The sequence below is a fragment of the Stenella coeruleoalba genome (genome assembly GCF_951394435.1).
Source record: "Stenella coeruleoalba genome assembly, chromosome: 3".
In the NCBI taxonomy this organism is placed as follows: Eukaryota; Metazoa; Chordata; class Mammalia; order Artiodactyla; family Delphinidae; genus Stenella; species Stenella coeruleoalba.
The window spans coordinates 92,767,192-92,783,663 of NC_137148.1; the positions used below are offsets into that span (position 1 = coordinate 92,767,192).

Here is a 16,472-nt window from a genome sequence, read left to right on the forward strand (position 1 = left end):
CTCTTCATACTCACTTATTTAAATGATTGATCCACAGACTTTACTATATATTTGCCTTTACTAGTGGGAGTTTTCATTTCCTATAAATTCTTGCTTCTTCTTGTAGCCTTTTCCACTGGGAGGAAACCCTTTAACACTTCTTGTACAGGTGGTTTAGTATTGATGAAGTCTTTTGGTTTTTCCTTGTTGGAGAAATTCTTTATCTCTCCTTCAATTCTGGTTGATAACCTTGCTGAATAGAGTACCCTAGGTTGTAGGATTTTCCCTTTCATCACTTTAAGTATATCATGCCAGTCCCTTTTGGCCTGAAATGTTTCTGCAGAAAAATCAACTAACAGCCTTTTTAGGATTCCTTTCTATATGACTCTGTTTTTCTCTTGCTTTCTTTAGAATTCTCTATCATAAATTTGCCATTTTATGGTAATTATGATATATCTTGGAGTGTGTCTCTTTGCTTCATCTTGTTTGCGACTCTCTTTTCATCCTGTACCTGGATATCTGTTTTCTTCTTCAGGTTTGGGAAGTTTTCAGGCATAATTTCGTCAAATACATTTTTGACCATTTTCTGTCTCTCTTCTCCTTCTGGGAATCCTATAATATGAATGTTAGTATTCTTGATGTTTTCTTAGAGGGCCCTTAGTCTGTTCTCACTTTTAAAATTTTGTTTTTCTTTTTGGTGTTCTGACTGTGTGATTTCCATTATTCTATCTTCCAGATCACTTATGTGTTCTTGTATATCACCATATCCGCTCTTAATTTCTTCTAGTGTGTTTTACATTTCAGTTATTGTATTCTTCATCTACGACTGCTTCTTTTTTATATTTTCTAGTTCCTTGATAAAATTTCACTGTGTTCATCTTTTCTTTCCCCTAGTTCAGTTAGCATTCCTTTCACTAATGCTTTGAACCCTTCATCTGGTAAATTATTTATGTTTCATTAGTTGTCTTTTCAGGTATTTTTCTTGTTCTTTCATTTGAAACAAGTTCCTCTGTCTACTCAATTTGCTTACCTTTCTCCGTTTCTATGAAATTCAGTAAAACTGTTACCTATCCCATTCTTGAAGGGGTAGCCTTGTATGGGAGCATCCATATACTGTCTATGTGTGCCCAGTGGCTTTGGTGGGAGAGTTGGATCTGAAGTGAACACAGGTCATATCTTACCCCATGGTGTGCTGGCAGCTGTTACCTTGGTGAGAGATGAGGCTGGGGATGGAGGGGCTAGATCATGACCCAGGTGTGAGCTAGGGCTTCTCTTATGCTCAGTTGCCAACATTGCCTTACTGGGGGGTGGAGTTGTGTTACAGAGTTCTGCAGCAGAAGCCCTGAGGATTGGGTCCCAGTTATTTCTGTTCCCTTTAAGTGTGCACTCTCACCCATCCAAGAAACGGCACCTTCACCCCAGATGGAAGCAGCGCTTGAGCAAGATGGTCTGGAGCAAGTGCTTGATGTGGCCCAGGATGCACTCTGGGGCAGTCCTGGCACACCAGCCAGAGATCCAGACCTCTCCCGATCTGCTGCCTCTGCAAGAGCCAGCAATGGTTGCCCTCTCCCCATTCAGATGCAGTGCCAGGTCTGAGTGGCACTGTGCCCCACAACTGTGCACCCTCCTCAGCAATGGCAGGCTTTCACCCTCGTGAGGAGCTGCACCACAAAGCAAGAGAGTCTGGAGCAGTTGTTTGGTGTAAACCAGTGTGTGTGCTTGGTAGGTGGCAGGAAATAGGCCAGAGTCCCAGGCAGTTTCAGTTTACTTTTTCCATCTTATCTCAGGAGCAAGCAAGTATGTGCACACTCTTCAGGAGTGGAGTTTTGGTTTTCTACAGCCCTCCTGTTAGTCCTATTGGTTTTCAGACCAGCTAAGGGGCTCATCTTTCTAGTGTCGTACTCCAGGGCTGGGGTGCCCAATGTGTGGTTTGAACTGCTTACTCTCCAGGGAGGATCTCTGCGCCCATGTAATCACTCTCCTCTTCTGGGTCGCCTTCTAGGTGTACAGGCCCCAAACCCATCACTTCACTTCCCTTCCTACCTGACTCTGTGTGTATCTTTCTTTACAGCCTTGGTTGTATAAGAGTCTTCCTGCCAGTGTCCAGTTCGTTTTCAGTGAGAATGGCTCCACATGTAGATGTATTTTTGGTGCGTTTGGGGGAGGGGGGGCTCAGTGTCCTTCTACTCTGCCATCTTGATCCCCTATTAGCTGTAAACCTTTAACAAAAGAGAAAGAATAGAAATAATTAAGCATTAAACTCAAGAAATTTGAGAAAATATACCATGGGAAATCAGAAGAAAAGATGTAAAAAAAAATTAAAGCAGGAATCAATAAATTAGAAAAGAGAAAAATAATGGAATGCATAAACAATTCTGAGAATTGTTATTTTTGAAAACAGAAAAAAGAAAAATATAATAGGCAAGCAAATATTGAAAAATAGGAAAGAGTTCAGATTTCAGCAATGTTGCTGGGTTGTTTTAGCTAACAAAAATTTCCTTCTCACGTAGGATAAATAGAAAATCTAGGCAGAATACATGCTTTTTAAAAATTGTTTGAATGCATCTGTGACAGCAAGGCAATGAGGCTTTGCTGAGCCAAGATGCAGAAGAGGAAGAAGGCCAAGAGAGATTAGCCCAGGATTAGGGTTCATCATGAATAGCCTTCAAGTGAATGTTGATTTCAGAAGTGGCCACTGAAGGGCTGAGAAGCTCAATGGAGCTTTTGAAAATCAAATGGACTAAGGAAGAAAAATTGGAATCTAGGGACTGCCAAGGAGAGGGAGGCTTGGTAAACACTCCAGGATCCTGGATGGGCTACTGAAGGGTGAAACTAGACCATTTCTCATAGTGACTGAAGCCCAGTTTTGAATCATCTTCACTCTTGATTAAATTAGAACTTCCTCTTCCTGGCTTGCCTGCCTGCCAAAAGCAAAATAAATCTTTTTGTAGGAAGATAATATAACCCTCAAATTACATCTCATTCTTAATAAATAATATTCTTTATGCCACAATAACTATAGTCATGCAAGAAGATAAGACCACAAGTAAAAAAAATGAGAGAAAGAGAGAACATAGAACATCAAATGTTCATTAGAGCTGATCAACAAAACCAATTTTATATTTTGAAGTGATTATTAAAACTGATAAACCTTTGGTAAGAATTATCAAGGAAAAACTAAGAAAGTTATACATAGCCAATATAATGTATGAAAAAGGGAAAATCACCACAGATCCTATAAACATTGAAAAGATCATGAGAGAATACTATAAAAATTGTGCTTATTTATGTAAAAATTTACATTACTTCCCAGAAAAATACAAAAAGTTGAGGGAAGAAATAGAAATTTTATACAGCCCAGTATCTATTTAAGAAATTTAATTAGTAATTTAAAAACTCTTCACAAACACACAGAGTAAGAAAAAAATAAAAGGTCAGTCCCAGATTCTCTGTTGGCTTCTTTAGTGAATACTTTAGAATATTTAAGAAACAAATAACATCATCTTATTTAAACTCTTTTTGAGACTCATAAAGAGAAGACATATCCCTACTTGAGTTTAAAGCCTGCATATATTTGATACCAAAATATGACAAGGATATGACAAGAAAGAACAATTACAGGCTTTTCTCATTCATGAACACAGATTTAAAAATTCTAAATAAAATATAATCAATCTAAATTCAGCAGTTTTAAAATAGATAATATATTAAAACTGATAAGAATCTGTTCAGGAATGCAAGGTTGGTTCAGCACTTGAATATCAATCAATGTAATTCACATGAACAGAATAAAGGAAAAGAGATCATGTGAAATGTTCAACCTTCCAAGACTGGAGCATGAATAATTAGAAAGTCTGAACAGATCTATAATAAATAAGGAGATTGACTCAGGATTCAAAAGCTTCCAATAAAGCAAAGCTCAGGAATATATATGAGTTGGCTGGCAAATTCTACCAAACACTTAAAGAATTATTAGTATCAATCCTTCTCAAACTCTTCCAAAAAGTTGAAAAGGAGAGAACAACTCCAAACTCATTTTACAAGTTCAGCATTACCTGATACCAAAGCCAGACAAAGACATTACAGAAAGAGAATTACAGACCAATGTTCCTCATAAACATAAATGTAAAAATTCTCAAAAAAATGCTAGCAAACAAAATTCAACAGTACTTTAAAAGAATCATAACCATGAACAAGTGGGATTTATCCCTGGGATCCAAGGATGTTTCAACATAAGCAAATCAATAAACATGACACACCACATTAATAGAAGGAAGGATAAAAATCACATCATCATTTTATTAAATACTGAAAAATAGTTTGACAAAATTCAACACCCTTTCATAATAAGAATCCCCCAAACTTGGAAAAGAATAAAATTACCTCAATATTATAAAGGCCACATATAACAAGCCACAGCATATACAATGGGGAAATAATAGTCTCTTCAATAAATGGTATTGCAAAAACTGGACCCCCCTAACTCAAAATGGATTGAAGACTTAAATTTAAGACCCAAGACTGTAAAACTCCTGGAAGAAAACATAGGGGGTAATCTCCTTGATGTCAGTCTTGGCATTGATTTTTTGCATTTGATACTAAAAGCAAAGGCAACAAAGCAAAAATAAACAAGTGGGACTACATCAAACTAAAAGCTTTTGCACAGCAAAGGAAACCATGAACAAACTGAAGGCTACCTACTGAAGGTGAAAAAATATTTCCTAATCATATATCTGATAATTATATATCATATATCCAAAATATATAAAGAATTCATACAACTGAGCATGAAACCCCAAACACTCCAATTTAAAAATGGTCAGAGAAACTCAATATATATTTTCCAAAGAAGACATAAAAATGGGCAACAGGTAATGAAAAGATGCTCAACATCACTATCAGTGACGTGCGAATCAAAGTCACAGTGAGATATCACCTCACACCTGTTAGAATGACTATTGTCAAAAAAACAACAGATAAGAAGTATTGGCGAGGATATGGAGGAAAGGGAACCCCTGTGCATGTTAATGAGAATGTAAATTGATCCAGCCACCATGGAAAACAGTATGGAAGTTCCTCAAAATTTTAAAAATAGAACTACCACATGACCTAGAAATCCCACTTCTATGTATATATTCCAAGGAAATAAAAACAAGATATCAAAGAAATATTGGCATTTCCATGTTCACTGCAGCATTATTCACAATAGCCAAGATGCAGAAACAACCTAAGTATCCACTGATGGATGAATAGCTAAAGAAAACGTGGTATATATACATATATATACACCATGGGATATTATTGAACCATGAGGAAAAAGGAAATCCTGACATTTGCTACTACAACCTTGAGGGCATCATACTGAGTGAAATAAGCCAGTTACAAAAAGACAGTACTATATGATTCCACTTTTATGAGGTATCTAAAAAATTCAAATTGATAGAAACGGGTAGAAAAGTGGTTGCCAGGAGCTGGAGAGTGAGGGAAATAGGGAGAGGTTGGTAAAAGTGTACAAAGTTTATATAGATAGACAGATGATAGATAGATAGAGATAGAGATATATATAGATAGATACAGTGAATAAGTTATATATATTATATATATACTTATATATATGTAATATGAATAAGTTCTGAGAATCTAATGTATACCGTGGTAACTATAGTTGATAATACTGTATTGTATAATTGAAATTTGCTAAGAAAGTAGTAGTTAAGTGTTCTCACCAAAAATATATATATATATATATATATATATATATATATATGATGTGATGGATGTTTTAATTAACTAAATGGGGGAATCCTTTCACAATGTATATGTATATCAAGTCATTACAATGTACACTTTAAATAACTTACAGTTTTATTTGTCAATTACACCTCAATAAAGCTGAGAAAAAAAGAGCCACAGCTATCGCCATAGTCAAGGTGAAAAACTGAAAGCTTTTCCTCTAAGATCAAGGAAAAAAAGATGCCCACTCTTACCACTTCTATTCAGCATAGTACTTGGAGTCCTAGCCAGAGCAATTAGGCATGAACAGTTAATAAAAGCCAGCCAAGTTGGAAAAGAAGTAAAATTGCCCCTGTTTGCAGATGACATGATCTTATTTATAGAAAACCTTGAAGACTCCACTAAAAACGGTTAGAACCAATAAAGGAAGTCAGTAAAGTTGAAGCATACAAAATCAAAATACAAAAGTCAGTTGTGTTTCTATACGCTAACAACAAAGTATCTGAAAATGAAACTAGGAAAATGATTCCATTTACAATAGCACCAAAAAAGAATGAAATACTTAAGAATAAATTTCACTAATGTTGTTAAAATTGAACAACAAAGTATCTGAAAATGAAACTAGGAAAATGATTCCATTTACAATAGCACCAAAAAAGAATAAAATACTTAAGAATAAATTTAACTAATGAGGTGAAAGATGTGTACTGAAAACTACAAAACAATCATGAAATAACTTAAAGAAGACACAAAAAATGGAAAGACATTCTAGTTCATGACTTGAAATACTTAATATTGTTAAAATGTTCATACTACCCAAAGTCATCTACAAGTTTCAAAGCAATCCTTATCAAATCTCAATGGCATATTTTACAGAAATAGAAAAACACAATTGTACAAGTCATATTGAACCACAAAGGGTCCTTAATAGCCAAAGCAGTCTTGATAAAGAAGAACAAAGCTGTAAGCGTCACAATTCCTGATTTTAAACTATATTACAAAGCTATAGTAATTAAAACAGTATGGTACTGGAATAAAAACAGGCACATAGACCAGTGGAACAGAATAGAGAGCCTAGAAATAAACCAATGTGTATATGGTCACCTGATCTTTGACAAGAATGCCAAGAAAACACAATAGGAAAAAGATAGTCTCTTCAACAAATGGTGTTGAGAAAACTGGCTATCCCCATGCAAAAGAATGAAATTGGACCCTTATTTTACACCATACACAAAAAAAATCTTCTCAAAATGAGTTAAAGACTTAGATGTAAAAACTGAAACTGTAACACCTCTAGAAGAAAACACAGGAGGAAAGCTTCATGGTATTGGTCTTGGCAAAGATTTTATGGATATAAAACCTAAAGCAGAGGCAACAAAAGCAAAAATAGACCTGTCAGATTACATCAGACAAAAAGCTTCTACACAGCAGACATGACAATCAACAGAGTGAAAAGGCAACCAAAGAATGGTAGAAAACATTTGCAAGCCATATATCTGATAAGGGGTTAATTTCAAAATATAAGGAGCTCCTACAACTCAAAGCAAAAAACATCTGATTAAAAAATGGGCTAAAGACTTGATTAGACATCTCTCCAAAGAAGACATACAAATGCCCAGAATGTATTTGAAAAGATGCTGAATGTCACTAACCATCAGGGCAATACAAATCATAACCACAATGAGATATCACCTCATATCTGTCAGTATGGCTATCATCAAAAATACAAAAGACAACATGTATTGGCTAGGACGTGGAGAAATTGGAACACTTACACACTGTTAGTGGGAATGCCAAATGGTGTAGCCACTATGGAGAACAGTATGGTGGGACTTCCCTGGCTGTCCAGTGGTTAAGACTCCACGTTTCCAGGGGGCACAGGTTTGATCCCTGGTCAGGGAACTAAGATCCAGCATGCTGTGCGGTGTGGCCAAAAAATAAAATTTAAGGCAATAATGATTCAGCCATTTAAAAAAAAAAAAGGAAAACAGTTTGGAGGTTCCTCAAAAAATTAAAAATAGAACTGCCATTTGACCCAACAATACCTGATTTTTTCCTGGGTATTTATTCAAAAGTAGTGAAATCGGAACCTCAAAGAAATATTAGTACTCCTATATTCATTGCATCACTCTTCATAATAGCCAAGGTATAAAAACAACCTAAATGTTAATCACTGGATGAATGGCTAAAGAAAATGTGATATATATATATAACCTATTATGTATATTTAAATACATATAACATTTTGTATATATTTATATATAAATTCAGTCTTAAGAAGGAAATTCTGCAATATGTAACAACATGGATAAAAACATTCTATTAAGTGAAATAAGGCAGTCACAAAAGGACAAATATTACATGATTGCATTTATATGAGGTATTTAAAGTAGTCAAACGCATAGAATCAGAGAGTATAATGGTGATTGCCATTGGGAGAGGAGGAAATGGGGAATTGCTAATGAACTGGCATAAAGCTTTAGTTATGCAAAATGAATAATTTCTAGGGGTATGGTGTATAGGATTGTGCCTTTGGTTAACAATACAATACTGTACACTTAAAAATTTGTTAAAAGGGTAGATTTCATGTTAAGTGTTCTTACCAGAATAGATAAAATTTTAAAAATAACAAGGTAAAAGAGGGGTAATTGGAACCAGAAGAACAGAGTCATACAGAAAAGGCCACCTTGAGATGATCTGTGACTTTAAGTTCTACCTCACAATAAGAAAGGAGGAAAATACCTATTCCAACCTCACTTGCCTCCCTGAATATCATCTCTTGCTAGGATAATCTATTTGCCAAACCCAATGAGAAGCAGAGAGCAAGGGAGCCCACTGATGTAGCTCAACAAGTCAGTGTCAGGAAGCAGAGAATGAAGTGGAGAAGGCTGGAGAGAGGACAATAAGAGGCAAGTAGAAGATATACAGCACTGGTAAGACCTCTCAGTATTGTAGTCTTGCTTGGATATTCTTTACATCTTTCTTTGCCACCCCAGGAAGCTCACTTGAATGAAGGTGCTCACATGGATAGATTGAAATAAAAGACCAAAAGACCTCACTTGGTAGGGTTTCCTCTTTAGGGCTTCTTTCTGAGGGCTGACACAATTGAACTGAATACGACTCAACTCAGCTAGTGATGGCAGCTGGGGCCAAAGAAGATGGTATGGGCCCAAGACAGTCTTGTTGAAGGAAGAACAGTTAACATGATGGTTATGTAAAAATCCTTTGTTCAAATAAAGTCTCCTCTTGAGCTCCAGGTCTTCACATGTGAAGGTTGAGCTGCCCTGGATGAAGCGAAAGGGAAGCATAGAGGCCTCCAGAAACTTTCGGGCTCGAGTTTTGAAGGACACAGTTTTACAACAGCTGATGCTTTTAAAGGCTGTCATCATGCACACAAGGAAACCAAGACGTATTGAGCAAAAGTCTATTGTTCAAGGTCAACTCAGGAGCTAGTGGCTACTCCACAACCAAAGCCAGTTCTCCTCAGTCCCAATCTCATGTTCTTTCCATCTTCCCTTGCTGCCATATCATAGCCTGGACTGTTTTTGTTTTTATTTTTCCCTTTAATTGCAGATGTTCTGTACACATGGGCTGCTTCCTCCATAGTATATTTACATCTTCTGGTGCTGAGGCAGGAGAGCTGCCCATGATGTTTGCTCTTAGATGTCAAGAGTGTATAGATCCTGTGTGTCCTTGGAGTTGTGGGTGGTTAACTCTGGCATGGCAGCCTTTGATGTAGTGTCCTGTAGGTTGGTACGGCTTGTAATCGCCACTTTTTCCCTCATAATAATTCTCTTAATTATATTTTCTGGGTCCTCACTGACTGTGACATTAGTTGTCATTTTGTCATATTAATTTTGCGGATATTGCTTTCAGGGAGCTGCTTCTGTGATTTCCTTGTGCTGAATGGAGGGCCAAATGGAGCCCCCGTGGTATAGGTGCACAGCCAGGCCTTAGCCCTCCTGAAGATTTGGGGGGTGGCCTCCTACATGAGGGGTGGTTGCTCCTCTAGATCTTCACACTTAGAAATACTTATTTTTTCAATGAAAAAACTACGTGTACCCAAGATGATGCTTTTAGAGTAATACTTCATAGAAATGAAATTCTGAGAGACAATTATAATTTGCACCATGTTCCAGCCAAAAAAGGATTTTTTTCTAATATTTGTTATTATTTATATTATTTTAGTATTGAGGTGAAAGATATTTTATTATTAAGCTAATATTTTCATAAATGAATAAATAAAAAGATCATTTCTTTCATTTATAGCCTTGTATATTTGTGTATATAGTTGAAAAGAGAAGCTATTAGGTTTTTTTTTCCCCCTCACTCATGAATTCTCTTTTAGCATTGTGTTAATCTAGCCAGGTTTCTGTGCAAAGCAGGCATAAGAAATAATACTTGTGATGCCCATCCACTCTATCTTCTAAAAAGGGACTCTCTCAGGGAATTTTACCTGCATGTGTCTTTGCCATTCATCCTCTGTTCTTCAGGAAGATGAGTAAAGTCCTCAGGGTCATATTGGAGGTAACCATAAATCTCGAGTCTTCCGTGAATCCTACCAAAGAATTTTACACTGTTGTCTTAAAATTTTTTAATCTCTTTGAAAGGAAATCATTCTCAATCTATACACTCTGGTATTTTACTCATTTGTTTACTTGTTTAACAAATATTTTCCAGAGCCTATTAGATGTCAAAACTGTGCAAGGTGCCAGGGATATAACAGTACAAGTTGATATGAGACTGGTTCCCGGGGGATCTAACAGACTATTCGTCAGTTGGGCTACACTATATTTTGGTGAAAAATCCCAAGGTTTCAGTGGCTTAACTCCACAAGGTTTTATTTCTCACTCATGTTACAGTCTTACAAGTCTACCATCATGAAGTTCTCTGCTTCAGCTACATAAACAAGAGAGAGCACATGGAGAAGTTCTACCCAGTTGTAAATCCTTCAGATGAGAGTGATGTATCACTTCCAGCCAGTGGACTGAAGGTAGTCACAAAACCCTATCCTGCAACAGGAAACCCTGAGAAGATTTGGGGAGCATTGGAACTGTGTGGTGGGCACTCTTGTCTTTGCCACACTCGGTGCAGGGATCAAGAGATACATTTCTGAGGAAGAGACATTTATTCAAGCTAACACATTAAGCAAGAGTGAGGGTAATCAGAAAAATAGGTGGGAAAGCATTTCAGGCAGAGGGAGGCTCTGAGATGGGAAAGAGCTTGATACACCTGCATAATTGAAAGATGACCAGTGTGGCTGTAATGTAGAAAGAAGGAGGGTAGTAAGAGCTCATGTTAGAAAACAGACAGAAGACAGATCAAGCAGGACCAGATCTTGCAGGCAATGGTAAAGATTTCTGATCTTTCATACTAAGTGTAATAGAAATCCACTGAAGAATGTTAAGCAAGGGAGTGACATTGTGACCTCTGTATTTTAAAATATCACCTTCACTGCAAGGTGAAGAATTTATTGGAGAGGATATGAATAGGGCTGGGAGACCAGTTAGGCGGTTTTTCAGAAGTCCAGGAAAGAGGAGGGATAGAGGAAATAGCAATGAAAGTCAAAATAAATGCATTTGAGAAGTCTAGGGAGCAGAGGTAGGTGACTGATTGGATGTGGAGGATGAAGGAGAGAAGGTCTCAGTGATGGCAATAGGTTTCTTGCAAGAGCAACTGTTGAGCTAGGAAATGTAGGGAACACAACAAGCAGATTTTTCAGGTGTAGGAGTGAGAAGTGGGGAAGTGAGTAATCATATATTCAGTCCTAGACATAAAGAGTTGGGGATTGCCTGTTAGATGTCTAAATAGAGATATTGATGACTAAAGTCAGATATATTTTTACGGAACTTCAAACAAGGGTCTGGAATGGAATTACACGTTGGAAGTCCTTGATTTATATGTGATCATTAAAACCACTGGGAGTGCTTCAAAAGAAGAGAAGATGGCTCAAGATGACTCTGAGAAACCTTAGGAATTAGAGGTTAGGAAGAAGAAGAGGAGGTTAGGCCAAAGAAAGTGAGAAGGGATAGTAGAGAGGGAAGAGGAAAACCCAAAGTGTGAGGTTGCACAAGGGAAAGGGAGAGCCTACTTCGAAGAAGGATTCCTTTGGGGATGGCTGATGAGGGGCCAAGTAAGATGAGGTCAGAAAATGTCATTAGATCAGGCAGATGGAGGTCCTTAATGACCTAAGAATGATTAGAAAAAGAGTGGCTTTGGCAGACAACAGCTCTGTTTTCAATGTCAAAGTTAACTTACAGCCATATTTGGTGAATTCCCTGAGCATCTCTTTTAATAACTGGACTTTTAAATTAAATGTTTCAGAAAGTTTTCTATAGAACAGAACATTGTTGAACAGAATTGAAAATGTCACTGTTCCAGTACACAGCAGATTCATACAATTGATATAGGTTTGCAAAGTTGAGCGAACAGTGACATTTTAAAGAAAGTTTCAAAATTAGTATGCATTGGTACAACTGTGATATGAAAGTGATGCCGTGTATCTTCTTAGTCTACTTTTTATTTGTCCTAAACTTACTGTTTCCAGTTTGCTTTTTAATTTAAAATGAAAGTGCAGAAAATCAGAGAGGCTAGAACAGTAGAAATTGTCAAAGGGGTGAATTGGAGAAATGGTCCTATGGGCAAAATTAATGATGTTGTCTAGCCCGAGTAAGAAGATGAGAAGGGATCACCCTGTAATTCTTTAATCATGACTGTAGAGAAGTACAGAGAGAGTGCTGAGTAGTGGCTCTGCATCTCCATGGAGGGCCAGAGGAAGACGAATTGAGCTAGAATTGCTATAAGAGATAATTGGTTTAATAATCAGAGGTTTTTGACTGTAAGTGATTTAAAAACTGGAGAAGGTTATGAAGAGAAGTACCAGATCTCCCATCTTACAACACATTAAGCAGAAGAGTTGGCAAGTCATTTGTGTTTCTGTCATTCTTTAATGGGGTTCTCTGGTAGTGGGAGGTCATCATGCATCTTTGAGGGATGTCACTGGTAAAAGAAACAAGCAGGGGAAGGCCCTGACTAGGATTGCTGAGCTTTGCTGACTTTCTTCTCATAGCATCCTTCAGCCATGCCTTTATGAAGTTTAAAGACCCCAAGAAACTCTCTTGGGGGAGGGAGGCCTGGGATTTGGGTACTTCTGAGCTTTTTCTTATGCCCTATTTAGTGAAGTTAGTTCGGTATGCAGTGGATTGCATTCTGACCTTCTCTTATACACCTGGAGCATTTTCTTCTGTAAGAACTTTTCTCCTGTGCCAATTTCCCCAAGATCTCTAGTGTTCTGAGTTACTTCTTTCCTTTAATATCAAAATAACAATAATTTGAGTCAGCAGCTCTTGTGAGCCTAGGAAGTTGACTCCGCCTTCCAAAGATTTCTGAGGATCCCAGGGAATGCTGGCCCTTCCTTATTGGCCATACCTCCCTTTGAACCACTGCTCTGGGCTTCTCCTGCATTTTTTTTGCTGCCTCCAGAAAGCTTTTCCAGATTGTTGAGCTGCTTCCCTGCTTTTCTTCACCCTGTGGGTGGATACAGTCCTTCCTTTAAATGTTCCTCACCCAGTGGACACAAAATCTCAGACTTTACTGAGTTTCAGGGCAACTCAGGTCCTGTTGATGTTGCCTCCTTAATGTCTCGCAAATATGTCTCTTCTATCCATTCTGCAGTTACCTGCTTGAAGGCAGTCTCTGCTATTTTCATATTCCCAGCTCCTAACCAAGATTGACAAATAAGAGGTACTCATTCAAAGATTGTTGCATGATTGGTTGCATGTAGGGATCAATGAGAAGAAAATAGTCAGGCTAGAAATTTGCGGGTAGAATCCTAGGCAAGAAGGACTGGAAGGACTGCCTTTTCTTCTATGCAGAAAGCTGGAAGAGAGTAAGGGAAGTACATGTAGGGCTCAAAAGAACAAAGTGACATTGAAAAAGCTAGAATGTAAAGACTGCAATGGATTTTTTAAATCAATTAGACAGGAGAGGGGAAGTTCCATTTTATTTATTTATTTATAAGCTAAACAGGAGCTTTTAACAGGATGAGAGAACCATTGTTTATTAGTGCTCACTTTATGTAACATAATACTAAGCATGTCATGAATATCTTACTTAGTCTTTATGTCAACTCTGTACAGGTAGATGTTAGTATTATCCTCATTTTACAGAGGGAGAACTTGAGACATGGAGAAATGAATTAACTTGCCTAGGGTCACATGACTAGTGAAGGATGGAATCAGGATTTGAACCTAGATCTGTCTGAATCTAGATATTGTGCTCTTAGCTTCTGTAGCATGTTGCATATAAATACTGCTAATACGTTGTATCTCCCTGATCTTACTGTAGCTTAGTTATGTTTGGAAGAAGGAAACAGCATAAAGACAGAGGTGTAACTTTAAAAAAGAGTAAAAAATGTAGAGAGAGAAGGGGCTCTAGGCAGTCTCAGCTCGTTTCACAACCTTGGCTAGTGTTGTCTTAATTACTCTTGGGTGTAGGCTAAGTGTTTTATGATAACTATATACCAGGTAAACACTTAATCCCACATTCATTTTATAGATGAAGAAGCTAAGGTTCAGAGAGCTAGCACCTTGTACAGACTCATGCAGCTAATACCTTGAAACTGGGATTCAACCCCTGACCTGTCAGTCTCTTTTTTTAACTTCTAATTTTATATTGGAGTATAGTTGATTAACAATGTTGTGTTAGCTTCAGGTGTACAGAAAAGTGATTCAGTTATACATATATCCACTCTTTTTTAGATTCTATTCCCATATATGTCATTACAGAGTATTGAGCAGAGTCCCCGGTGCTGTAGAGTAGGTCCTTGTTGGTTATCCATTTTAAATATAGTAGTGTGTACATGTCAATCCCTAACTATCCCTCCTCCCTGCTTTCCCCTGCTAACCATAAGTTCATTTTCTAAGTCTGTGACTCTGTTTCTGCTTTGTAAATTAGTTTATTTGTATCATTTTTTTAGATTCCGCATATAAGCGGTATCATACAACATTTGTCTTTCTCTGTCTGACTTAATTCACTCAGCATGGCAATCTGTAGGTCCATCCATGTTGCTGCAAATGGCGTTATTTTATTCTTTTTAATGGCTGAGTTATATTCCATTGTATGTATGTACTACATCTTCTTTATCCATTCATCTGTCGATGGACATTTAGGTTGCTTCCATGTCTTGGCTATTGTAAACAGTGCTGCAGTGAACATTGGGGTTCATGTATCCTTTCAGACCGTGTTTTTCTCTGGATATATGCCCAGGAGTAGGATTGCAGGATCATATGGTAGCTCTATTTTCATTTTTTAAAAGGTCAGTCTTAAGGCTATGTTCTTGCCATAACTCCATAGGAAACTTTTGTGTGATAGCAAACATTTATCATAGGTAGATTCATAATATGTTATAGTGAAAGGATAGCATAGAGATCATGTAACTCAATTCCTTCATTCTGAGGAAATGAAGTATTGAAGAAGCAAATTGACATTATAGTGATCATAGATCTAGTTAATCACAAAGCTCTCCTAGGAGCCACGGTTCTTGGGTTTCTTTGAGATTTCTTTTTGCCACCAGAATAAACTGCCTTTTAAAATTTCCGGGACATTCTTTGACCAAGGCTATCTCCATACCTGTAAAACAACTCTAGTTGAAGGGTGAGCCTTAAGGCAGCTCTCTCTTTCAGGGAAAGAGCATCACAAAGGACCCCACCTTGGGCTCTGATCCATTTTCTTTGGTGGTGCCAGGTGTGTGGGCTTAGATATTATTGACTTACCTGCAGGCTTTCTGTGAGACTTTGGAAAAACTGTTCACTGCTTTAAAATGAAGTCTAACTATTCTCCATTCTGCAGTGACAGACATCACAGTGATGGTGTATTTGCATGCAGATACCACAGATATTTAACATGAATTATATACTAAATATTTGAATTTGCGCAGGCAAAATTGTGTCCCTGAGATATCTCATACCTGCTGAATTGTAGAATTCTGGGGTTTTATGAAGCAGAGGGAACATTGACAAAATTTAACTTGGGAACAATAATTAGACTGTTTAAATTATATATGTATTATTGTCCCTCATTTGCATGACCAATTGTAGGGAAATTCCTTATTGTGAGATGCAGTAATTTTATACAATTGCAGCAGCTTCAGCAGTCCTCAAGGAGGTTTCCCTAGTAGAACACTGTCTCAGGGAAAACAAATTATGTTGATTTACTAGCAATTCTGCAAATGGGTTGTCTGGGGGAATCAGGAGGAGTCTTTTTATGGAGCACAAAGAAATGGCTCACTATTTGACATTTTAAATTGCTTGCTTGGAATATGCAAAACTGCAGACATCTAATTGCATGTTGTCGCCTCTGAGGAGCCACCATTTTACGCTTGGATTTGGAGACTTGCTGTGTGATGATTAAGGGGGAGAAATAATACCCCTTTTTCCAAGTTCTAGAGGGCAGGGTAGAGACTATGAACATCCAGGAAAAAGGAAAGAAGAGCGAGTCTGTTGTAAATTCCTATTTAAGATAGTGCTAGTAGCTCTACGGTTTTACTGAAATTAGCTTATATGGATGTTTCCATCAAATGAGCAGCATGAGAAGGAAAGGCACTGGCAACTTAGAAATCTCTTAGTCTCATAAAATCCAGGACAGGATGGGTTTAGAGATAATCTAGGCTATGCTGTTGTTCACTGTGCAGGCAGGAACACTGAGAAGTGAAATGCAGTGTCCAACAGGTACCAGCTATGTGCTGGAGGAGCCAAGGCTGA

At 37.5% G+C, this 16,472-nt stretch overlaps 1 long non-coding RNA gene across 1 annotated transcript in view; it reads left to right on the forward strand.

The window, feature by feature from the left end:
* Positions 1-16,472, forward strand: part of LOC307183715 — a 341,632-nt gene that overhangs the window by 150,821 nt on the left and 174,339 nt on the right. The gene's annotated exons all lie outside the window — the stretch shown is intronic.